This window comes from Anomaloglossus baeobatrachus, chromosome 6 (genome assembly GCF_048569485.1).
Source record: "Anomaloglossus baeobatrachus isolate aAnoBae1 chromosome 6, aAnoBae1.hap1, whole genome shotgun sequence".
Lineage (NCBI taxonomy): Eukaryota > Metazoa > Chordata > Amphibia > Anura > Aromobatidae > Anomaloglossus > Anomaloglossus baeobatrachus.
The window spans coordinates 490110790-490137946 of NC_134358.1; the positions used below are offsets into that span (position 1 = coordinate 490110790).

At 46.6% G+C, this 27157-nt stretch overlaps 1 protein-coding gene across 2 annotated transcripts in view; it reads right to left on the bottom strand.

Moving 5' to 3' along the window:
- Window positions 1-27157, bottom strand: part of LOC142243456 (mitogen-activated protein kinase kinase kinase 3-like) — a 173107-nt gene that overhangs the window by 98234 nt on the left and 47716 nt on the right. The window lies entirely within an intron of this gene.

A 27157-nucleotide genomic window follows, 5' to 3' on the forward strand; every position in this document is an offset into this window, starting at 1 on the left:
TGACCCCGATGATGCATCGCACGATCTGTCGTCTCGTGTAAAGCACCCTTTAAACTGACCATACACAATAGACATCTGAATGTCTGCTTATCCGACAGCTAGGCCACATTCAAACGTCCAAGTGTCACAGGATTCTACTACTGATGAAGGAGTTTATACAACTTTGAAACATGTAGATTAATAAAATTGTTCTTTTGTTCAACACCATAATTTCCATTTTCTTGACCTTTGTCTTGATTTATCCGTATATCCCTTTCTAATATTGCATTTACTGCTGCTTTTATTTCAGCATTTGGAACAGCAGCAGCAGCTGTTATTTATACCTCCATAGGAGTTGGGCCTGATACAACCCAGCCAGGTGAGTAATACCTCCTTCACACATCCGTGTCTCTGGTATGTGTGACGTCTGTTTTTACACATAATGGAGACACGGATTCACGTAGACCCATTAAAATCAATGTGCTTGGTCACACATCCATGTTTTCACACGGGCCATGTGTCCGTGTGGAGCCTATGCGTGTCCATGTGCTCTACACAACAACATGTCAGTTTTATGCCGGCAACAAGGGTGTCACATGGACCCCACACTGATGTGATCCGTGTGACATCAGTGTGACATGTACCAGAAAATACACAGTTCTCATAAAAATAAAGTATTTTTATACTTGGCTGCGCCGAAGCTTCTCTCTCTGCCTTTGCTGATGCTTCCGGGCCCGCTCATTAAGCTCATGCATATTCACTGCACTCACCGGGACCCGGATGTAACAGCAGCGCTGGAAACAGGTAAGTATACAAGTTGATCCTGTCCATGTGCTATCCAGATGTCACATACATAGCACAGGGATAGCACATGTAAAACACAAACACAAGGACATACGCGGCAACATACATACCTTTACCGTGGACTATGCAAAATGTTTGTGTTTTGAATGGGTGTGTGAATGAAGCCTAAAATGTTTGATGCCCTATTATGCGCTTTTTGTCACTTTTTAGCTATACTACCTGTGTCCAGAGTACATACTTTAATTCACAAACCTGCCATGGGTCTCCTGACCAGAACTGTACAGCCTCATAAGCATGTATGAGGATGTGTGAACGTGGCCTTAAACATGTACATTATCAGTGAGGCCTGAAGTGTCTGACCGTGACTTAACTTCAATAACTTCAATAAAAGAAATGATCAGGCATGCTGACATCAAACATGCCTCATCCTTATATAACACAACATCCTTCTTGCACCACTGCCTCATTCAGACGTCCGTGTTCATATACGTGTTCTATCCATTGTTTTCACTGCTAGACCGCGTATCTAATTATTATCAATAGGGCTGGTCAAATGTCCGGATCTGAGTGATCCACAAAAAGAAAAAAAAAAAAAAAAAAAGGAGATAGGGTAAGTCTATTTTTTATCCTAGTTAAAGATCAAACTCACTAATGCGACTCTGTGGATTGATAAAAAAACACCACTCACGTGCCATCCTATTGTCCGATTGTCATGTTAGTTGGCTAAAAGAAGTTTGAGAAATCTTCTCATATGCAAAAAAAAACAAAATACGGAGGAAAATCTGACTAGATACTGGTGGAAATCTGATCCAGAACACTGCTGAAAATAGGTCCTTTTTGTATACAAAAAAAAAAATCACTGACATCTCAATGAGGTGTAAAGTTGACCCCATACATAACAGCAAAGAAAACGATCGTTGATGTAATTTGGAAAGGTGTAAGTACGCAACGTCTTTATTCTTATTGCTGAGCAGCCAAGATATTCGTAGAAGAAAGCAGCCTTAGGAAAAGATGGTGGGTCTTTTTCCTGGAGCAGCTTCACTGGAAGTTTTGCTGTTGTTTTTTACCCCTTTGGTGTAATTCATACTATTAAGGCTGCTTTACACGCAACGACGTATCTAACGATATGTCGTCGGGGTCACGGAATTTGTGACGCACATCCGTCATCGTTAGCAGCGTCGTTGCTTGTGACACCTACGAGCGACCGCTAACGATCACAAATACTCACCAAATCGTGGATCGTTGACACGTCGTTCATTTTCAAAACATCGTTGCTCGTGCTGGACGCAGGCTGTGAATCGTTCCTGACGCAGCTCACATCGCTACGTGTGACACCCCGGGAACGACGAACAACAACGTACCTGCGTCCTCCGGTAACGAGGTGGGAGTGACGTGAATGCGGCTGCTCTCTGCCCCTCCGCTTCTATTGGTGGCCCACTGAGTGACGTTGCTGTGACACCGCACGAACCGTCCCCCTTAAATAAAAGGTTGTTCGGCGGCCACAGCAACGTCGTTAAGAAGGTAAGTATGTGTGACGCGGACCGGCGATATTGTTCGCCACGAGCAGCAATATGCCCGTGACGCACAAACGACAGGGGCGGATGCTTTCGCTAGCGACATCGCTAGAGATGTCGCTGCGTGTAAAGCAGCCTTATGGCTGTGTGCGCATGCTGTTTTTTTGTTGCATTTTTTGGGTGCAGTTTGTTGCCCAAAACTACATTTTTTCATTCTCCCAGCAAAGTCTATGAGAATTCAGATATGTTGTACGCACATTGCTTTTTTTGCCTGCAGTTTTCGGTTCACAAAAAAATCTGCAGCACGTAAGTTCTTTGTGTGTTTGTTAGCCCTTCCTGCCATTGATTTCACTAAAAAAAAAAGAGAAAAAAAAAAAAGAGAAAAAAAAACGAGCAAAAAAACGTGTTCGTTTCTTGCGTTTTCTGGCACAACGTTTGTTTTTCGGTGAACAAATTGCAATGTGTGGACATAGCCTAACTAGCGGGAGGCTTCCACTATTAAGAATGAACTTGCGACTTCTTTTAAAAGGGAATCTGTCACCAGGTTTTTGCTCCCCTATCTGAGAGCAGCACAACGTAGAGGCAGAGACCCGGATTCCAGCGATGTGTCACTTACTGAGCCGTTTGCTGTCATTTTGATAAAACGAATGTTTTCTCTGCGGAAGATCTAGCAGTTATAGAGCTCATGAATATGCTGGACTACCTGGCAACCCACCACGTAGTCCTGTAATGATAATCTACTGCTGATTAACCAGTGATTTTATCAAAACTACACTAAGCAGCCCAGTAAGTGACACACTGCTGGATTCAGGATCTCTGCCCCTATGTAATGCTGCTCTCAGATTAGTTGGCAAAAACCTGGTGACAGATTCCCTTTAACTGCTTCATGGTTTCTGAAACCTGAAGGGGTTAAAAGAAGTAACAAAACGCAGAACATTTGCACAGCAATGCCGTTTTGTCATTGCTGTGCATTGTATTCATTCTTTGAGTCACTTTTTAAGCTGGTTCCAGGCAGTATCCACATGAAAAAGATGTTAAGTGCACATACCCTACAGAATTTTCACCCGGATATGATGAAGACATGCACAAGTGTTTTAGTTGGATCAAAGCAATGAAAAATGTTTACAATTTGCAGGTGACAGGAAATAAAAAGTGCATGGATGTGCAAATTAAGACATGGTGAAGTGAGACGGCCGAGTGGGAAATGTCCGGTCGGGAAGTCTGTAATAATAGTGAGGAATCTATAGTTTAAAGGGGTGATTTACTACATAGCTTTACTAGCCACATCGATATAATGTACAGAAACAAAGCTTCTCTCAATTACCTTGTGTACCTTCCTGTGAGCTCCGCTATTGCAGTCCGCTCATTCCCATCACGTGACCCCCGAAGTCTATGACCTCTGAAATCTGGTGATGGCAGATTAACTTCCGGTTGACCCAACATCACCGAGGCCGGCCCCAGTCTCCGTGAGTGACTGGGCTGTGGGGAGTTTCCCCGCACGTCACAGACCAGCATTGCTCCTGCTTGCAACGCTCTGCAGTGAAGGAGAGAGCAGGGGGATGCTGGGCTGTGATGAGCAGTGACACTCCGCCTACAGTCCAGTCACTCAGGGAGACCAGGGCCGGCCTCGGTGATGTCAGGCAACTGGGAGTTAACGTGATCTCACTGGATTTGAGAGGTCATGGAGCCCGGGGGTCATGTGATGGGTAAGGGGACCGCAATAGTGCCGCTCACAGGCAAAATGTACTACACAAGGTAATTGAGAGAAGCCTTGTTTCTGATCATTATATTGATGGGGCTAGAAAAGCTAAGTAGTGAACCACCCCTTTAAAAACGTAGGACGTGCATAGAGTAGTGCAGTGGCGTTACTTTAATCCCATCGGCCCTGATGCAAAAGTACCAACAAGACCCCCAATTGTTGCAAATTTTTGAAAGCAATAACCTTTTTATATAGGTCGAAGGGATTTTTCGGCCCCCTAGGCTCGAGGGACACACACACAAACTTAGTGCCTCTAGCAACCAATAAGAGCTGAACTTTCAATGAAAAATTAATTTTATTTTCTCATTAATGTACACTCTGCACCCCATCTTGACAGAAAAAGCAGAAATGTAGAAATGTTTGCAAATTTAGTAAACAAGTAAAAATGAAATATCACATGATCATAAGTATTCAGATACTCATATTTAAGTCACATGCTGTCCATTTCCTTGAGATCCTCCTTGAGATGGTTCTGCTCCTTCATTGGAGTCCAGCTGTGTTTAATTAAACTGATAGGACTTGATTTGGAAAAGCACACACCTGTCTATACAGTGTGTCCACCCATATCCTGTCCACCGCCATTAACTTGAGAACGGCGGCAGCTATAGGCATAGAAGTGGTGTTCTATACCAACAGCTGCTGCCGTTCTCAAGTTAATGGCGGTGGACAGGATATGGGTGGACACACTGTATAAAACCTCACAGCTCACAGTGCATGTCAAAGCAAATGAGAATCATAAGGTCAAAGGAACTGCCCAGGGAGCTCAGAGACAGAATTGTGGCAAGGCATAGATCTGGCCAAGGTTACAAAATAATTTCTGCAGTACTCAAGGTTCCTAAGAGCACAGTGGCCTCCATAATTCTTAAATGGAAGAAGTTTGGGACCAGCAGAACTCTTCCTAGACCTCGCCGTCCAGCCAAACTGAGCAATCGTGGGAGAAGAGCCTTGGTGAGAGAGGTAAAGAACCCCAAGATCACTGTGGCTGAGCTCCAGAGATGCAGTAGGGAAATGAGAGAAAGTTCCACAAAGTCAACTATCACTGCAGCCCTCCACCAGTCAGGCCTTTATGGCAGAGTGGCCGGATGGAAGCCTCTACTCAGTGCAAGACATGAAAGCCTGCATAGAGTTTGCAAAAAAAAAAAAAAGAAAACACATGAAGGACTCCGAGACTATGAAAAATAAGATTCTCTGGTCTGATAAGATGAAGATACAACTTTTTGGTGATAATTCTAAGCGGTAAGTGTGGAGAAAACCAGGTACTGCTCATCACCTGCCCAATACAATATAAACAGTGAAACATGGTGGTGGCAGCATCATGCTATGGGCGTGTTTTTCAGCTGCAGGGACAGGATGACTGGTTGCAATAGAAGGAAAGATGAATGCGGCCAAATACAGCGATATCTTGGAAGAAAACCTCTTCCAGAGTGCTCCGGACCTCAGACTTGGCTGAAGGTTCTCCTTCCAACAAGACAATGACCCTAAGCACACAGCTAAAATAACAAAGCAGTGGCGTCATAACAACTCTGTGACCATTCTTGACCGGCCCAGCCAGAGCCCTGACCTAAACCTGATTGAACATCTCTGGAGAGACCTGAAAATGGCGTCCGCCAACGTCCACCCTCCAACCTGATGGAACTGGAGAGGATCTGCAAGGACGAATGGCAGAGGATCCCCAAATCCAGGTGTGAAAAACTTGTTGCATCATTCCCAAGAAGACTCATGGCTGTTCTAACGCAAAAGGAGGGTGCTTCTACTCAATACTGAGCAAAGGGTCAGAATACTTATGACCATGTGATATTTCAGTTTTTCTTGTATAGTAAATTTGCAAAAATTTCTACATTTCTGTTTTTTTTTCTGTCAAGATGGGGTGCAGAGTGTACATTAAGGAGAAAAAAATAAACTTTTTGAATTTACCAAATGGCTGCAATGAAACAAAGTGTAAAATGTAAAGGGGTCTGAATACTTTCCGTACCCACTGTAGTTTTACAGATAACAAAGGCTCATAAACCACAGGCCACTGTACTAATTGCTGACCATATGTTTTGAGGAAGAATTTTCCGCATCACTGCATGCGAATAACACAATCCTTTTCTCCCATATAAGACTATGAGCGTAGTGTAGCTGGCTCCCCTTTTCTGATTTTGTTCTCGTCCCGTTCGCAAACTGTTATTGCCAAAACAAGGAATACATATAATGGTCCCTTTTATGAGAAAAGTTTGGAGGAGCAAAATGTACAGTTTTTATGGAAATTTGCCGAAAACCAACATGTACAGTCTGTATTCTCCCACATCAGCCAACTGGAAGCAGAAAGTTTCCCCAGCCTGATCCAGGCCGCATACAGCACACAGCTCTGTCACACCAGGAACACTAAAAATGCCTTACTTGCGTGCTTTTTAGATGCTAGTATTTGCTTTTCTTTCCAAAACCACTGGAACACGATGGAAATTACAATAAAATGTTTTCATTGTTCTTCTCAGCCATTTATGTGCTGCTGGGATTTTATTGCATCCATTAAATGGGCATCATTATTGTAGCCCTTAGTATAACACAAATCTACAGGACCCCCTTATGTGGAATCTATGTATTTTTCTCATTAGTGGTTTATATGCTGCTACATTATACTCTGGTCTGTGTATATATGTGTTTATTTTGTCCAGGCAACTAAAACAATTCCATCCTATGGGATGTTTTTTTTAGTATATTAATACAATTAGTAGCTTTTAAATTCTTTCTTCCCTTCACAGATCAGTTGAGGCTCTGTTCATACAGTATTAAAGGGAATCTGTCACCAGGTTTTTGCCGACTAATCTGAGAGCAGTATAATGTACGGGCAGAGATCCTGATTCCAGTGATGTGTCCCTTACTGGCCTGCTTAGTGTAGTTCACTGTTTAATCAGCAGTATATCATCATTAGAGGACTACTTGTCCTGCTGCCAGGTAGTCCAGCATATTCATGAGCTCTGTATAACTGCTAGATCTGCAGCAGAGAAAGCATTGAATTCATCAAAATGACAGCAAACAGCTCAGTAAGTGACACACAGATGGAATCAGGGTCTCTGTCTCTACATTATGCTGCTCTCAGATGCGGTAGGAAAAACCTGGTGACAGATTCCCCTTAAGAGCATCCAATCATTGTGCATATGCCAGAAAATATATACTGCAGATGTATGCAACTGTGTATAGGGATATATAGTGCAAGTAATTTCAGCACGATATCTGCATCCCTCCCCCCCCCCCCGTGTTTTCTGCCAGGGGATGCAGGTCTTATTGAACTGAATGAATTCATCTGAAATGAGGTTACGGAGTTCAAAAGGTTACCGGAGGTCAGTTTACCTGCAGTCACAGGTGGGGTACCGTGGGAACCCCCAGCTGTGACCACAGATAAACAGTGACATCACTGCTCACAGCTGTGGCTCAGTCAGTCTCTGCCTGAAACCACAGCGAGAGGTCACGTTTCCTAATGTGCCAGTGCGCTGCGACTTCAGTATGTAGCAGAGCTAGTATTGTCGTGGGACCTGGTGTTGATTATGTCACAATTGAGTGTTTGGGGTTAATAAATTGTAGAAAGAGGGTGGTTGTGTTTGTATTTTATTTCAAATAAAGGATTTTTTTAGTGTTTGCGTTTATTTCTTTTCACTAAAGGCCGCTTTACACACTGTGATATCATGACCGATCGGTTGTGCGACATGGGCAAATCGCTGCCCGTGGCGCACAACATCGCCCAGACCCGTCCCACTACTTACCTGCCCGGCGACGTCACTGTGACCGGCGAAACGCCTCCTTTCTAAGGGGGCGGTTCGTTCAGCGTCACAGCGACGTCACAGCTGCGTCACTGAACCGCCGCCCAATAGAAGCGGAGGGGCGGAGATGAGCGGGACGAACATCCCGCCCACCTCCTTCCCTCCTTCTGCATTGCGGGTGGAAGGCAGGTAAGGAGAGGTTCCTCGTTCCTGCAGTGTCACACGTACTGATGTGTGCTGCCACAGGAACGAGGAACAACTTCGTTACTGCTGCAGCAACAATATTCGAGAATGGATCCCCATGTCACCGATAGAGATGAGCGAACCGGTCCCGGTTCGGCTCGAGGCGGTTCGCCGAACGGGGGGTCTGGCTCGAGTTCGGCTCGTCGAACGTTCGACGAACCGAACTCGAGCCCATAGGAAACAATGGCAGGCAATCACAAACACAGTAAAACACCTAGAAAACACCCTCAAAGGTGTCCAAAAGGTGACAAACAACTCACAACACAACACAAACACATGGGAAAGTGACAAGGACATGTACTCATGCGAAAACAAAACAGCTGGACAAGGAAAAAGAGGAGGACACACAGATATAGGCATGGCACGCCCTTCTAAAGTCATGTAAAACACCGCAAGGTGACTCCAAGCGGAGTCTCCCTTTTTTCCAAAAATTGGGCCCCACACACCCACCCCTTCAGTGGCAGCAGTTGTGCCCCAGTTGTACACTTCACAGCTAGATTTGCATCAAGCACATTCAAAAATACGCCATTCTTATCCGTCCCCAGGATGACACCGGGGTAGGTAGCAAAGTCTTTCCTGATCCCAGCTCTGTTCATCTTGGCTTCTTTTAAAAACACAGCAAGCAAGGGTTACTCCAAGCGGAGTCTCCCTTTTTTCCAAAAATTGGGCCCCACACACACCCACCCCTTCAGTGGCAGCACTTGGGCCCCAGTTGTACACTTCACAGCTAGATTTGCATCAAGCACATTCAAAAATACGCTATTCTTAACCGTCCCCAGGATGACACCGGGGTAGGTAGCAAAGTCTTTCCTGATCCCAGCTCTGTTCATCTTGGCTTCTTTTAAAAACACAGCAAGCAAGGGTTACTCCAAGCGGAGTCTCCCTTTTTTCCAAAAATTGGGCCACACAGACACCCACCCCATCAGTGGCAGCACTTGGGCCCTAGTTGCAAACAGGATGTTTTGATTTGCATCAAGCACATTCAAAAATACGCTATTCTTAGCCGTCCACAGGATGACACCGGGGTAGGTAGCAAAGTCTTTCCTGATCCCAGCTCTGTTCATCTTGGCTTCTTTTAAAAACACAGCAAGCAAGGGTTACTCCAAGCGGAGTCTCCCTTTTTTCCAAAAATTGGGCCACACAGACACCCACCCCATCAGTGGCAGCACTTGGGCCCTAGTTGCAAACAGGATGTTTTGATTTGCATCAAGCACATTCAAAAATACGCTATTCTTAGCCGTCCCCAGGATGACACCGGGGTAGGTAGCAAAGTCTTTGCTGACCCATGACTTGTTCATCTTGGCTTCTTTTAAAAACAATGTAAGCAAGGGTTACTCCAAGCGGAGTCTCCCTTTTTTCCAAAAATTGGGCCACACAGACACCCACCCCATCAGTGGCAGCACTTGGGCCCTAGTTGCAAACAGGATGTTTTGATTTGCATCAAGCACATTCAAAAATACGCTATTCTTAGCCGTCCCCAGGATGACACCGGGGTAGGTAGCAAAGTCTTTGCTGACCCATGACTTGTTCATCTTGGCTTCTTTTAAAAACAATGTAAGCAAGGGTTACTCCAAGCGGAGTCTCCCTTTTTTCCAAAAATTGGGCCACACAGACACCCACCCCATCAGTGGCAGCACTTGGGCCCTAGTTGCAAACAGGATGTTTTGATTTGCATCAAGCACATTCAAAAATACGCTATTCTTAGCCGTCCACAGGATGACACCGGGGTAGGTAGCAAAGTCTTTCCTGATCCCAGCTCTGTTCATCTTGGCTTCTTTTAAAAACACAGCAAGCAAGGGTTACTCCAAGCGGAGTCTCCCTTTTTTCCAAAAATTGGGCCACACAGACACCCACCCCATCAGTGGCAGCACTTGGGCCCTAGTTGCAAACAGGATGTTTTGATTTGCATCAAGCACATTCAAAAATACGCTATTCTTAGCCGTCCCCAGGATGACACCGGGGTAGGTAGCAAAGTCTTTGCTGACCCATGACTTGTTCATCTTGGCTTCTTTTAAAAACAATGTAAGCAAGGGTTACTCCAAGCGGAGTCTCCCTTTTTTCCAAAAATTGGGCCACACAGACACCCACCCCATCAGTGGCAGCACTTGGGCCCTAGTTGCAAACAGGATGTTTTGATTTGCATCAAGCACATTCAAAAATACGCTATTCTTAGCCGTCCCCAGGATGACACTGGGGTAGGTAGCAAAGTCTTTGCTGACCCATGACTTGTTCATCTTGGCTTCTTTTAAAAACAATGTAAGCAAGGGTTACTCCAAGCGGAGTCTCCCTTTTTTCCAAAAATTGGGCCACACAGACACCCACCCCATCAGTGGCAGCACTTGGGCCCTAGTTGCAAACAGGATGTTTTGATTTGCATCAAGCACATTCAAAAATACGCTATTCTTAGCCGTCCCCAGGATGACACCGGGGTAGGTAGCAAAGTCTTTGCTGACCCATGACTTGTTCATCTTGGCTTCTTTTAAAAACAATGTAAGCAAGGGTTACTCCAAGCGGAGTCTCCCTTTTTTCCAAAAATTGGGCCACACAGACACCCACCCCATCAGTGGCAGCACTTGGGCCCTAGTTGCAAACAGGATGTTTTGATTTGCATCAAGCACATTCAAAAATACGCTATTCTTAGCCGTCCACAGGATGACACCGGGGTAGGTAGCAAAGTCTTTCCTGATCCCAGCTCTGTTCATCTTGGCTTCTTTTAAAAACACAGCAAGCAAGGGTTACTCCAAGCGGAGTCTCCCTTTTTTCCAAAAATTGGGCCACACAGACACCCACCCCATCAGTGGCAGCACTTGGGCCCTAGTTGCAAACAGGATGTTTTGATTTGCATCAAGCACATTCAAAAATACGCTATTCTTAGCCGTCCCCAGGATGACACCGGGGTAGGTAGCAAAGTCTTTGCTGACCCATGACTTGTTCATCTTGGCTTCTTTTAAAAACAATGTAAGCAAGGGTTACTCCAAGCGGAGTCTCCCTTTTTTCCAAAAATTGGGCCACACAGACACCCACCCCATCAGTGGCAGCACTTGGGCCCTAGTTGCAAACAGGATGTTTTGATTTGCATCAAGCACATTCAAAAATACGCTATTCTTAGCCGTCCCCAGGATGACACCGGGGTAGGTAGCAAAGTCTTTGCTGACCCATGACTTGTTCATCTTGGCTTCTTTTAAAAACAATGTAAGCAAGGGTTACTCCAAGCGGAGTCTCCCTTTTTTCCAAAAATTGGGCCACACAGACACCCACCCCATCAGTGGCAGCACTTGGGCCCTAGTTGCAAACAGGATGTTTTGATTTGCATCAAGCACATTCCAAATCCACAAGCATTTACTCTCCCCAGGATGACACAGGGGTAGTAAATTCCTTCTGGATCCATGACTTGTTCATTTTGATGAACGTCAGTCTGTCCACATTGTCACTGGACAGACGCGTGCGCTTATCTGTCAGCACACACCCAGCAGCACTGAATACACGTTCAGAGACAACGCTGGCAGCTGGACACGACAAAATCTCCAAGGCGTAAGTTGCGAGCTCTGGCCATTTTTGTAGGTTTGAAGCCCAAAAGGAGCAAGGCTCCAGTTGCACAGTCATGGCATCGATGTTCATTTGGAGATACTCCTGTATCATCCTCTCCAGCCGTTGACTATGTGTCAGACTTGTTGTCTCTGGTGGCCTTGCAAAAGAGGGTCTAAAAAAATTATGAAAAGATTCCATAAAATTGCTGTTACCGGCACCAGAAAAGGTCCTACTGGTACGGGTAGACTGTTGAAGATGACGAGACCGTCCCATGTTTGTCAAGTTACAACTGGGAGATTCACTCCCTGCACCTGCACGGTTGTTTGGTGGAAAAGCCGAGCTAAGATCTAGTAACAGCTTCTGCTGATACTCCTGCATACGTGCGTCCCTTTCTATGGCTGGAATTATGTCACAAAATTTGGACTTGTACCGGGGATCTAATAGTGTGGCAATCCAGTAGTCATCATCACTTCTAATTTTGACAATACGACTGTCATGTTGGAGGTAGTGCAACAAAAAGGCACTCATGTGTCTTGCGCAGCCATGCGGACCAAGTCCATGCTGTGTTTGTGGCATAGAGGTGCTACCCGTTCTTTCTTCCTCTGACATCTGACCCCAACCTCTTTCAACTGAAATTTGACCAAGGTCTCCCTCATCCGCTGAGTCTTCCATGTCCATGGACAGTTCGTCCTCCATTTCTTCATGTTCTCCTGCACCTTGCTCAACATTTCGCCTGCTACTATGCGCCCTTGTCGATCCCTGTCCCCCATGGTCCCATGCCTGCTGCGTTGGTGATGATGAACGTCTGGACCTTGGTGATGTTGTTGTCCCTTGCGCATATGAATCCTCCTGTAGTTCCTCCCCTTCATGTTGTCCCACCCCCTGACTCCGAATAGTGTTTAGCGTGTGCTCCAGCATGTAAATGACTGGAATCGTCATGCTGATAATGGCATTGTCAGCGCTAAACATATTCGTCGCCATGTCGAAACTGTGCAGAAGGGTGCATAGGTCCTTGATCTGAGACCACTCCATCAGGGTGATCTGCCCCACCTCTGCATCTCGTTGGCCCAGGCTATACGTCATGACGTATTGCACCAGGGCTCTGCGGTGCTGCCACAGTCGCTGTAACATGTGGAGAGTTGAATTCCAGCGTGTCGCCACATCGCATTTCAGGCGATGAACCGGCAGGCCGAAAGACTTCTGGAGCGATGCAAGTCGCTCTGCTGCGGCGCTTGAACGGCGGAAGTGAGCTGACAGTTTTCGTGCCCTGTTCAGAAGGCCATCTAGGCCGGGATAGTGTGTTAAAAATTGCTGCACGACAAGGTTCAACACGTGAGCCATACAAGGTACGTGTGTCACCTTGCCCAGGCGAAGTGCCGCACCCAGGTTTGCAGCATTGTCGCACACGGCCTTACCAGGCTGCAGTTTGAGTGGAGACAACCATTTATTAAACTCGGACCGCAAAGCTGACCACAACTCCTCAGCTGTGTGACTCTTATTACCAAGACATGTCAAGCTAAAGACCGCCTGATGCCGTTGCGCTCTGCTGCCAGCATAGTAATGAGGGGTGCGTGATTCCTTCTGCGCAGTGAGAACGCTGGTGGCCTGACCAGGCAGGCTTGGGGCGGAGGTGGAGGACCCAGATGAGGTGGAGGATGCAGAAGCAGTGGCGGAACTTGGACAGACAGAGGATTGACACACAAGTCGTGGGGACGGCAAGACTTGTGCAGCAGACCCTTCACCATCTATCACCATAGTTACCCAGTGCCCAGTCAGCGACATGTAACGTCCCTGTCCATGCTTACTGGTCCAAGTATCGGTGGTGAAATGCACCCGTTCACACACAGAGTTTCTCAAGGAAGCGGTGATGTTGTGTGCGACATGCTGGTGTAGCGCGGGCACACCTTTCTTAGAGAAGTAGTGGCGACTAGGCATCTGGTACTGGGGCACAGCGACAGACATAAGGTCTCTAAAATCCTGTGTGTCCACTAGGCGGAAAGGCAGCATTTCGGTAGCCAACAGCTTACAGAGGGATAGAGTCAACCTCTTAGCTTTGTCATGGGTCGGAGGAAGTGGCCTTTTATTTGACCACATCTGAGGGACAGAGATCTGGCTGCTGTGTGTAGACGGTGTTGAGTAGGGTGTCCCTGGAAAAATGCAGGTTTGTGAGGAAAGTGCAGGCGGAGACATGATGTTGCCTTCATCCAACGTTGGTGCTATCGATGTCTGAGAGAGCTGTACACACTCACTTGTTTCCCCTTCCAAACCAACTGACGACCTTACAAGCAAACTGCCTGTTGCGGTTACAGTGGTGGAAGTTTTGCGTGGAAAAACAGGTGTGGCAGCTGTCCCCACAGTCCTAGAAGATGAAGAGCGCGCGGATGCAGTGGAAGGGGCGGGCGGTGGATGGTTCGCTCCGCTAGGCCGCATTGCAGCACGGTGAGCTTCCCACCGGGACTTATGATATTTATTCATGTGACGATTCATGGAAGAAGTTGTCAAACTGCTGAGCTTTTGACCTCTACTAAGAGAATCATGACAAATGTTACATATCACATGAGTTGGGCGATCTTTTTCGATGTGAAAAAAGGACCAGGCTAGGCAAGGCTTAGAGGCCATGCGACCTGTTGATCCACCCCGAATAATGCTCATAGGCAGAGTGGTGGCTGAGGATGCAGTTGTAGACGTGCTACCAGTGCTCCGACTCTGTCCAGGAAGGCGCAAGGTAACTTCGTCGTCGGTTGCATCCTCCTCCACCGCCTCTGTTGACCTCCTCGAGTGCCTGACTGGGGGTTGACAGTAGGTGGGATCTAGAACGTCATCATCAATTGTTGTGTTTGCACTCCCCTCCCCCTCAGACCGAGCCTCTTCTTGCCCTGACGGAATATTTAAGTTGTCATCCCAATCGGGTATCTGCGTCTCATCTTCATCAGTATGTTCCTCATTGTCTATAACCACAGGTGTTACAGTTTGTGACAAAGGGTCAACATTATGCTCAGAAACTTGGTCCTCACGGCCTGAATCTGAGTCACAAAGGTTCTGGGCATCACTGCAGACCATTTCCTGTTCTGTACTCACTGTAGCTTGGGAGCAGACCTCTGATTCCCAGGCTATAGTGTGACTGAACAGCTCTGCAGACTCAGCCATCTCAGTTCCACCATACTGTGCAGGGCTGATGGAGACTTCAGAGCTGGGAGAAATCAAGTGTGATTGGGATGACAACTCAGAGGACTGGTGTTTTTTGGATGCGGTACTTGAAGTGGCTGAGAGGGCACTTGTTGGACCACTTGAGATCCATTCAAGCATTTTCCTTTTTTGCCCATCATCTACCTTTCTTCCTGTTGTTCGTGTCCGTAAAAAAGGGAGCACATCGGATTGTCCACGGTAAGTAGTAGACATCTTACTTTTGCTGGTAGATGGTCTATCTTCAGCAGATGATAATGGAGCTTTGCCACCTTCCCCACGGACAAAACCTTTTTTGCCTTTTCCACCACGCCTCTTCCCCTTTCCACCAGCATCTGTCATTTTGCCACTCATGTTGATTGCGACAAGATTGTGGACTGAAAATGTGGTAGTAAAAATTGAGAGGTGGTGAAGATTGCAGTGGTGGTCTAGCTTTATTAACAGCAGAATAATAAAGAATAAATATCCCTGACAATGCAACTTAGTTATAATTAGTTGGAGTGTGCAACGCAGGCAGACGTGCTGCAAATGTCTTTGCACTAGTGGGACTATAGCAAAGTCCAATAGCCACGTATAGGATGCCACTAGGTACACTGAGTGTTTGCTAGTATAATGGCTTGGTTAGAATGAGTTGTAGTGTGCAACGCAGGCAGACGCGCTCTGCAAATGTCTTTGCACTAGTGGGACTATAGCAAAGTCCAATAGCCACGTATAGGATGCCACTAGGTACACTGAGTGTTTGCTAGTATAATGGCTTGGTTAGAATGAGTTGTAGTGTGCAACGCAGGCAGACGCGCTCTGCAAATGTCTTTGCACTAGTGGGACTATAGCAAAGTCCAATAGCCACGTATAGGATGCCACTAGGTACACTGAGTGTTTGCTAGTATAATGGCTTGGTTAGAATGAGTTGTAGTGTGCAACGCAGGCAGACGCGCTCTGCAAATGTCTTTGCACTAGTGGGACTATAGCAAAGTCCAATAGCCACGTATAGGATGCCACTAGGTACACTGAGTGTTTGCTAGTATAATGGCTTGGTTAGAATGAGTTGTAGTGTGCAACGCAGGCAGACGCGCTCTGCAAATGTCTTTGCACTAGTGGGACTATAGCAAAGTCCAATAGCCACGTATAGGATGCCACTAGGTACACTGAGTGTTTGCTAGTATAATGGCTTGGTTAGAATGAGTTGTAGTGTGCAACGCAGGCAGACGCGCTCTGCAAATGTCTTTGCACTAGTGGGACTATAGCAAAGTCCAATAGCCACGTATAGGATGCCACTAGGTACACTGAGTGTTTGCTAGTATAATGGCTTGGTTAGAATGAGTTGTAGTGTGCAACGCAGGCAGACGCGCTCTGCAAATGTCTTTGCACTAGTGGGACTATAGCAAAGTCCAATAGCCACGTATAGGATGCCACTAGGTACACTGAGTGTTTGCTAGTATAATGGCTTGGTTAGAATGAGTTGTAGTGTGCAACGCAGGCAGACGCGCTCTGCAAATGTCTTTGCACTAGTGGGACTATAGCAAAGTCCAATAGCCACGTATAGGATGCCACTAGGTACACTGAGTGTTTGCTAGTATAATGGCTTGGTTAGAATGAGTTGTAGTGTGCAACGCAGGCAGACGCGCTCTGCAAATGTCTTTGCACTAGTGGGACTATAGCAAAGTCCAATAGCCACGTATAGGATGCCACTAGGTACACTGAGTGTTTGCTAGTATAATGGCTTGGTTAGAATGAGTTGTAGTGTGCAACGCAGGCAGACGCGCTCTGCAAATGTCTTTGCACTAGTGGGACTATAGCAAAGTCCAATAGCCACGTATAGGATGCCACTAGGTACACTGAGTGTTTGCTAGTATAATGGCTTGGTTAGAATGAGTTGTAGTGTGCAACGCAGGCAGACGCGCTCTGCAAATGTCTTTGCACTAGTGGGACTATAGCAAAGTCCAATAGCCACGTATAGGATGCCACTAGGTACACTGAGTGTTTGCTAGTATAATGGCTTGGTTAGAATGAGTTGTAGTGTGCAACGCAGGCAGACGCGCTCTGCAAATGTCTTTGCACTAGTGGGACTATAGCAAAGTCCAATAGCCACGTATAGGATGCCACTAGGTACACTGAGTGTTTGCTAGTATAATGGCTTGGTTAGAATGAGTTGTAGTGTGCAACGCAGGCAGACGCGCTCTGCAAATGTCTTTGCACTAGTGGGACTATAGCAAAGTCCAATAGCCACGTATAGGATGCCACTAGGTACACTGAGTGTTTGCTAGTATAATGGCTTGGTTAGAATGAGTTGTAGTGTGCAACGCAGGCAGACGCGCTCTGCAAATGTCTTTGCACTAGTGGGACTATAGCAAAGTCCAATAGCCACGTATAGGATGCCACTAGGTACACTGAGTGTTTGCTAGTATAATGGCTTGGTTAGAATGAGTTGTAGTGTGCAACGCAGGCAGACGCGCTCTGCAAATGTCTTTGCACTAGTGGGACTATAGCAAAGTCCAATAGCCACGTATAGGATGCCACTAGGTACACTGAGTGTTTGCTAGTATAATGGCTTGGTTAGAATGAGTTGTAGTGTGCAACGCAGGCAGACGCGCTCTGCAAATGTCTTTGCACTAGTGGGACTATAGCAAAGTCCAATAGCCACGTATAGGATGCCACTAGGTACACTGAGTGTTTGCTAGTATAATGGCTTGGTTAGAATGAGTTGTAGTGTGCAACGCAGGCAGACGCGCTCTGCAAATGTCTTTGCACTAGTGGGACTATAGCAAAGTCCAATAGCCACGTATAGGATGCCACTAGGTACACTGAGTGTTTGCTAGTATAATGGCTTGGTTAGAATGAGTTGTAGTGTGCAACGCAGGCAGACGCGCTCTGCAAATGTCTTTGCACTAGTGGGACTATAGCAAAGTCCAATAGCCACGTATAGGATGCCACTAGGTACACTGAGTGTTTGCTAGTATAATGGCTTGGTTAGAATGAGTTGTAGTGTGCAACGCAGGCAGACGCGCTCTGCAAATGTCTTTGCACTAGTGGGACTATAGCAAAGTCCAATAGCCACGTATAGGATGCCACTAGGTACACTGAGTGTTTGCTAGTATAATGGCTTGGTTAGAATGAGTTGTAGTGTGCAACGCAGGCAGACGCGCTCTGCAAATGTCTTTGCACTAGTGGGACTATAGCAAAGTCCAATAGCCACGTATAGGATGCCACTAGGTACACTGAGTGTTTGCTAGTATAATGGCTTGGTTAGAATGAGTTGTAGTGTGCAACGCAGGCAGACGCGCTCTGCAAATGTCTTTGCACTAGTGGGACTATAGCAAAGTCCAATAGCCACGTATAGGATGCCACTAGGTACACTGAGTGTTTGCTAGTATAATGGCTTGGTTAGAATGAGTTGTAGTGTGCAACGCAGGCAGACGCGCTCTGCAAATGTCTTTGCACTAGTGGGACTATAGCAAAGTCCAATAGCCACGTATAGGATGCCACTAGGTACACTGAGTGTTTGCTAGTATAATGGCTTGGTTAGAATGAGTTGTAGTGTGCAACGCAGGCAGACGCGCTCTGCAAATGTCTTTGCACTAGTGGGACTATAGCAAAGTCCAATAGCCACGTATAGGATGCCACTAGGTACACTGAGTGTTTGCTAGTATAATGGCTTGGTTAGAATGAGTTGTAGTGTGCAACGCAGGCAGACGCGCTCTGCAAATGTCTTTGCACTAGTGGGACTATAGCAAAGTCCAATAGCCACGTATAGGATGCCACTAGGTACACTGAGTGTTTGCTAGTATAATGGCTTGGTTAGAATGAGTTGTAGTGTGCAATGCAGGCAGACGCGCTCTGCAAATGTCTTTGCACTAGTGGGACTATAGCAAAGTCCAATAGCCACGTATAGGATGCCACTAGGTACACTGAGTGTTTGCTAGTATAATGGCTTAGTTATCAGTTGGAGTGTGCAGAGGACAAGAGGGTACAGTGGCAGGATTGTGGTGCTCTGGGTAGAGGAATGGAAGACTGCCTTTCTATTCCCTCCTAATGGTGAAATGCAGGTAGGAAATCCCTGACCTGGGCTACACAGACGCTGTTGCTGTTTGCAGGACCTGTCACCTATGGCTCTCTGACCCTGCCGGTTGGAGCCCTTAAAAGGACTGCTATAAAGTGCTCTCCCTAAGCTGTCTAACGCTGTGTATGCAGCGCATACAGCTGTATCGGCTATAGGACTCAGGAAGACGGAGCTGCGACAGTGATGTCTGACACCAAAGACGCAGAAGGCAGATAATGGCGTCCGTGAAGAAAATGTCCGGTTTTATAATGCAGGGACATGTGACATGCAGATCCTATCACACATGCCGTTGCTTCTCTGGCTCAAAGTCCACTTAGCTGTGTGTGTGTCTGGGATTGGCTGACATGCTGGCCCGCCCCACAAGACGCGCGCGCTTAGGGAAGGAAGACAAGAAAAAAAAAAAAAAAAAATGGCGATCGCCATTATAGAAACAGCAGTGATCTGAAGGCGCTGTTCACGCACACTATACACTGAAATGTGATAATAGTTTGATTCACAGAGTGACTTACACTATTACAGCAGAAACCAAGCTATGATTTAGCTGTTTTTTGGCTGCTAGAACCGTTCTCGAACGTTTCTAGAACTACCGAGCTTTTGCAAAAAGCTCGAGTTCTAGTTCGATCTAGAACATGCCCCAAAATCACTCGAGCCGCGAACTGGAGAACCACGAACCACGAACCGCGCTCAACTCTAGTCACCGATGAGCGATTTTGCACGTTTTTGCAACAATGCAAAATTGCTCAAAGGTGTCACACGCAATGGCATCGCTAAAGAGATCGGATGTGCGTCACAAATTCCGTGACCCCAACGAGATCGATTGAGCGATGTCGCAGCATGTAAAGCAGCCTTTAGAGTATTAGTAATAGGGGAGGGTCTAATAGACACCTTCTATTACTAATCTAGGGCTTAGTGTCAGCTGTGAGCTGTTATTAACCCCTTATATTACCCCAACTGCCACCGCACCAGGGCAATCAGAGTGAGCTGGGTAAAGTGACAAAGTGATATCTAAACGATGCGACAATTCTGGGTGCCTGCAGGCTGCTATCTTTAAGCTGGTGGGGCCCAATAACATGGGCCTCCCCAGCCTGAGAATATCAGCCCCCAGCTGTCAGCTTTATTATGGCTTGGTATCAAAATTGAGGGGGGCTGCACTCAGTCTTTTAAAAGACGCGTGCGGTTCCTCTTATTTTGATACATACAAAGATAAGCACACGGCTGGGGGCTGCAGCCTGAAGCTGTCCACTTTATCTGCACTGGGTATCACAATACCCTACCCCAATTTAATTTATTTATTCATTAATTTTTACATTGTCTGTATCCCTATAGTGTGTTTCATTACAAACAATTAGAGACGATGTCTCACAGGGTGGGGGCACGGTGTGACTGCAACCAATCATACACCGGGACTGACAGTGGGGAAGGGAAGCAGTGAATAGGTATGAGGGTTAATGAGCAAACCTGGAAGTAGTGTTAGAGCCGTACGGGAGACTCGGTGAGTATAACGGTCCTGCTCTAATCCCACTAGCCTGTTATGATCCGAAACCATGGAAGACCACCACAAATCATTGGCAAAAGGTGACAAGAGCATTGGCAACTAATCTGGCCGCCATCCCCTTACTAACCATCACAACTAGAAGTAGCCGAGGGGTGAACTAACATCCTGTGCACCGCGAACCCAGCCGGAGAACTAACTATCCTAGAGGTAGGAAAGATGAATAACTCTACCTCAGAAAATAGACAAGAATAGATCGCCCCCCACATTCAAAGACTGCGGTGATATAGGAAAAACACAATACACAGGTAGATGACAGGATTAGCAAAAGGTGAGGCCCCCGCTGACTAAAATAGGAAAGGACAGGAAAGGGACTGATGGTGGCCAGAGAAAAACCCTGCAAAATACCAACTTCCTGATAGTACAAAAAGGCCCTCCGTCCTATACCAGGTGCCCTTGTCATACCAATGAACAGAAAACAAAAATCATAACAAAGTCAACAAGCCACAAACACATGGACCCAAAGGAGCTATACTCCACACAGAACTGCAGGGAGTTCCTCAACAATCCACTGAGGGGGGAAATCCCTGCAAGCAAATAAACTGAAACCAACCACAGCAAATGACAAACCCAGATAAACAAAAGAACCAGACAATAAATAAAGAGCAAGCACTTATCTGGGGAAGATGTGGTGTAGAGCAGGATTAAGCAGGCTGGAGATACAAAGAACAACTGATATCCGGCAACAGCCTGCAATCAGACCAGGATTTAAATAAGCAGAGAGTTAGCAAAGGAAACACCCACTGCACAACACACCTGGTCCAAGTCCAAACCATTCCTGGCCACCAGAGGGAGCCTCCCAGCAGCCAAAACATAACTAACATTCACAACACTAGCCCTTTCTACCACCATTTTACATCACAACGTTTGGGTCCCCATAGTAGACTTACATGGACTTCGGCATCCGGGCAGATGTTCGGGTTCAAGTCTGGACCCGAATTTGATATATTTTTTAAACCCGAACATCTGCTGGTTTGCCCATCTCTACTATCTACAAATAGTTGGTATAAGAAAAATAAGTAACAATGTAATATGAATTTTGGAAATGAGAATAACCCAAACGTGAGTAAGATTCACTGCTGACACTAAAATATGTCATTTGTCATTGTTTTAATGGACCTACTATATAGCGCATGACTGTGCAAACTAGGGAAAACTGTAGACTTTTTACTGTAGACACATCTGTATAGAAGCAGAGAGTTTACGGGGCCAAGGACATCACCAAGTAATTACAGTAAAAGGAAATAAACCATCATCATTACAGTAAATAAGTGTCACAATGTAACACAGCCAACCTTTGTCACTTTGCAAATAACTTGGCTTACATTCTAAATAAGCTACAAAATAAAAAAATCAGAAAAGCAAAAATCATTTATAAGTCTAGATCAAAATATTTAGACTTTCCTGTAATTTCCCCCCCCCCCCCCGCCCCCCCACCTCCGAGAGACAACAATGCCTCCTGCTCTGGTTTGCCAGGACACTCCTTAAGTGACATCTTCTAACATTCATTTTGATGACTTGATGAAATGCTACCCTAGAGTATGGCTTCCCTTTAACAAAATGGGTTTTCATAAGATAACTCCTTTAAAAAATATTATATGATTTAACTTGGACGATGGCTAAAGGCTGCTTTACATGCTGCGATATCGTTACCGATATCGCTAGCGTGCGTACCTGCCCCCATCGGTTGTCCAACACAGGCAAATTGCTGCCCGTGGCGCACTATATTGCTCAGACCCGTCACACTACTTACCTGCTTAGCGACGTCGCTGTGACCGGCGAACCGCCTCCTTTCTAAGGGGGTGGTTCGTTCGGCGTCACAGCTACGACGCTAAGCGGGCGCCCAATAGAAGCGGAGGGGCGGAGATGAGCGGGACGTAATATCCCACCCACCTACTTCCTTCCGCATTGCCGGCGGCCACAGGTAAGGTGAGGTTCCTCGCTCTTGCGGTGTCACACACAGCGATGTACTACCGCAGGAACAACGAACAACATCGTACCTGCAGCTGCAACGATAATTGGGAATAGGGGGGCATGTCACTGATCAGCGATTTTGAACGTTTTTGCGACGGTTCAAAATCGCTCATAGGTGTCACACGCAACGACATCGCTAACGCGGCCGGATGTGCGTCACAAATTCCGTGACCCCAACGAGACTGCTTGAGCGATGTCGTAGCGTGTAAAGCAGCCTTAATGCTATTTTTTTTCAACAATTTTTTAAGTTGTGAAAAGTCACAATTAGACAGCGAAACAAGCACAGCAGGATATAACACAACCGTAGAAAAATAAACATGGACCGTACATCAGCATATTCTACAAGGATCTGTTGCAGTTAAGCAATGAGGTTCATAAGTAATATTGTGATCAGAAGGTATAAGCCCACTGCCATGTGATGGTGAAACTCCCCTTTAAAGGGGTTGTCCGGTCTAAAACATCAAGTCTGCAGTGACTATGTGTCACTCTATGTGACTGTAGATGACTCGCCCGCCCAGGGCCTTGGGTGACTCGGTGTCGGGCCGGACTAGTCTGGGGTAGTCAGCGGTGGCGGGGCCCGACTCAGTGACCCTGGTGGAGTCACTTAAAATGGTGGTATGGGGGGAGACGGTAATAAAGTTTATATAAGATTCGTGACGCCACCTGTAGTAATTTGCAGCTATGGAGCCGCAGCTGCTGGAAGGGCTGATGTTATGGCAGCTGAGGTGTTTCTTGCTCTCCACAGTTAGAGCGGATACCCCGGGGCAACCTTTGGTGCTTGGTAAAGTTTATGGTGTTTGATGATGTGGTGCAGGATAAAGCAGACGACACAGGGCTTACAGTTAAGATGTTTACTCATTGTTCAGTTTCAGTGCTGCAGCTGACCGGTTACCCATGGAATGCCAGGATCCACTGTCAGGGACCTCCGCCAATCCTGGATAGTTCAAGGGTCAGTACCGGTGTACCCCTCAGAGTGTCCTGTCTGGCTGTCTCACTAGCGCAACACTGCACTTGACTGTCCTGCGCCTCCACCACAGGGCCTGTCCAAAAGGTGGCTGACCTAAGTCGTATCTTGCTTCCCTTTGCAGGTGGTCTGTGGCAGTTTGTGGCCTTGGGCGCCTGCAACGATCTCCCAGGCCTTCGGTTTCACTAAAAGTAATGTCTTTCTTCTTTCAGTCTAGGGACCGTCCCTGTATTGCAGCCGGATCCCTCCACCCGGTATTCTAGTGGAACAGGGCCACGGGACGTTCGTACTTCTGTGGCACCCTGGAATCCCTTCAATCGGTGTCACCTGGGCCTAACAAGACCCCAGGATCTCCACCAGGAACCTCCTACTGTCTCTGTCTTTCTGCCCGCTGTCCTCTCCTGACAGCCCACCTCACTCCTCGACTCCTTCTCTCTGACTGCCTGTACTTGAACTTACTGGTTCCCCTTTCTACTCCCTGACTCCTCCCACATCCTTCCCTGGTAGGCTCCACCCCTCATGGACCAGTGAATGGGACTTAAGGACCCATAACCAGGTATATTGGTCGCTACTCTCAGCATTAATGGAGTGCCTGCCTTAAACCCTGACCCGGTGTGTGACCTACCAATTGGTGTGTGTGCAGGTTTTGTCTGTGAACCGGTAGATGACCCCATTCTTACCCGGGATGGGATACCACACCTCTGGGCGAGGTGCAGTACCTCTGTGGCGACGGAAGCCTCAGGGGCACCCCATAGACTTGTGAATGCTCACATCATGTGTTGTGAGAGTTGGGAGGACTATCCGGTGTCAGGGCCAGAAACAACGGTCATGTGACCACAAGTACGTGATGTGCACGCTCCCCGCCAGAATCCGACTAGACTGTTTCTGGCCTTGCACAATATATTTGTATTGAGGATGCCGGATTGACACAGTGACTGCAGACTTGTAGTTTTAGACCAGACAACCCCTTTAATAAACCTCATACTCCTTTCTATAAGTTTTGCATAGCTGCACTAGATCAATGTATTTGGATGTGCTGTCTATGTTTTTTTCCACAGTTATGCCGGACATAACAATAGTGCATGACAATGTGCTGATATAAAGGAATGAAGGGAATTCATGTGAAATCTGTCGCGTTGATATAAATACTAGGCTAGTTCAACATCTATACTGGGTCTTCTGGTAACTGAGAATCTGAAGGGGAAACATTTGAGAATTGACTGATAACTTGTTTACTAGCACATCATAAAGCAAACACAAAATATGAGATAAATGTTCTGATCAAATTCTTCCCTTCCTTTTTATCTTGACTAGAACTGGTCATAAACTTTTGGTATTATGAGCTAGATTCATGTGTAATATCATGCCAGGGCTGGTGCATTAGAATATTACTCTAAGGGTATGTGCACACGATCATGACCTGTGTCCTGGACGCGAAAGGTGCTGACCTGCGGGTCCGCGAGTCTCCTCCACGGGAGACCACATCTGCCTGTGCCCACAGCTGCCTGTGCCCACGACCTAGGCTCTGGCAGTTGCGGTCTCTGTCTTTTGTTCTCCCTGCTGAGAACGCTTGCATCTCCACAGCAAAGAATTGACATGCTTGTGGCTCGGAAAGCCGTACCCCAGGTAAGTTTATGCTGCGGGCAGTACATGAACAGTGGGCTTGGGATTTCTAGAAATCCCATCCACTGTGCTTGTACTGTACATCACAGCATTTTGGATGCAGTTGAAACATACTGCGTCCAAAACGATGTGAACTCTGATCATCGGGGTGCAGCCTTACAGACTACCTACAGAAAAAACATCTGTTTTAGGCTACTGCAGTCTCCTATGGATAGTACTGCAAGCCCCACAGGTCAGGACTCGCCGCATCCAAGACTCAGTGGGTCTTGATCGTGTGCACATAACCTTAATCAGCAATCGTGGACATAGACATTAAGGGTGCGTGCTCATGATCAGGGTTCACAGTGTTTTGGGCGCAGCAGGTTTCAGCTGCGTCAAAATGGTGTGATGTAAAGTACAAGCACAGTGAATAGGATTTGTAGAAATCTGTGCGTGGTGTACTGCCAGCAGCATAAACTGACATGCGGTGCCGCAAGCATGTCGATTCTTTGCTGTGGAGATGCAAGCGTTCTCGGCAGGGACAACAGAAGAGAGAGACCCGATCATGGACATGAGCAGCTGTGGTCTCCTGTGAAGGAGACTCGCGGACCTACAGATCAGGACGCAGTGGGTCCTGATCATGTGCACATATCCTAAAACAAGTCTGATCCAATCACAATTTAGGTCTTAATTTCTTTGGTTGCGCATTAAGATATAAAATAGTTCCAACGCTTGGGACCCCCCTTTATGTGCCAAAATGGAGAGCTGCTCTGTAAGAACAGCTCACATTGTACCACACCAATTTCCATGCATAACCAAATGCCTGAAGAAGAGACCTGGGTAGTCTCGAAAGCTTGCTACTATTACCATCTTTTCAGTTAGCCATTAAAAGGTATCAACCACTGAGGACTTCAGTTCTTTTAAACAATTTTTCATGCATAACCATTTATTTGAAAGACTGACATGCAATGCTATATTTTTTCAGCAAATGCGTGGCTGGTTGCATCTTTTCCCAATAACAGCTAATTGATGGGCGTTAATGAAGACAAGACTGTTGACAACAACCTCTTAAAAGCCACATTTATGGACATATTCCAAACCAAAATTTTAAGCTTTTTGCAAAAAAGAACACAGATATTAAAAAATAAAATAGCATTACGTTGAACTCCATAAATGTGCGTAAAAGGGAACCTACGTAACCGAACCACGTGCAGCATAAATCAGATGCACGCTGTATGATTGCCACCAGATATGTTTTACTCTGAAGCACTGCAACATTTTAGCAGGAAACATGCTTTGAAAAGCCGGCTGGGGACCATGGTCCGATTATTCAAGACCGGAATGAACATCACCGGACTTGATGAATGGTTGTGCTGGAGTCAGATGCTCGCCTCTTAATGAATCTGGCACGGGCACGTCTAAAAAGTGGAGGGCGCTTCCGTGCACCTGACCACTAATCTTAAGCAGGCTTTACACACTACGACATCGCTCAAGTGATCCTGTTGGGGTCACGGAATTTGTGACGCACATCCGGTCGCTTTAGCGATGTCGTTGCGTGTGACACCTATGAGCAATTTTGCATCGTCGCAAAAACGTGCAAAATCGCTCATCGGCCACATGGGGGTCCATTCTCAAATATCATTACTGCAGCAGTAACGAAGTTGTTCCTCGTTCCTGCGGCAGCACACATCGCTCCGTGTGACACCGCAGGAACGAGGAACCTCTCCTTACCTGCCTCCTGGCCACAATGCGGAAGGAAGGAGGTGGGCGGAATGTTTGTCCCGCTCATCTCTGCCCCTCTGCTGGTATTGGGTGGCGGTTCAGTGACGCTGCTGTGACGTCACTGTGATGCTGGACGAACCGCCCCCTTAGAAAGGAGGCGGTTCACCGGTCACAGCAACGTCGCAGGGAAGGTAAGTCCGTGTGATGGGTCCGGGCGATGTTGTGCAACACGGGCAGCGATTTTCCCGTGTCGCACAACCGATGGGGGCGGGTACGCATGCTGGCCATATCGGTACCGATATCGCAGTGTGTAAAGTAGCCTTTAGGCTATGTGCCCACGTTGCTTTTTCATGTGCTTCTTTTCTGCACATATATAAGCAAGTTTTGGCAGAAAAAAACACGTGAAAAACCGCACACATTTTATTGCTTTTGTGCGTTTCTTCATTTGCGTTTTTCCCGGCATCTTTTTGTGCTTTGTTTTTTACTTATGGTGATCACTGCAATCTTATCCACTGTAGTAATAAACCATTGCAGTG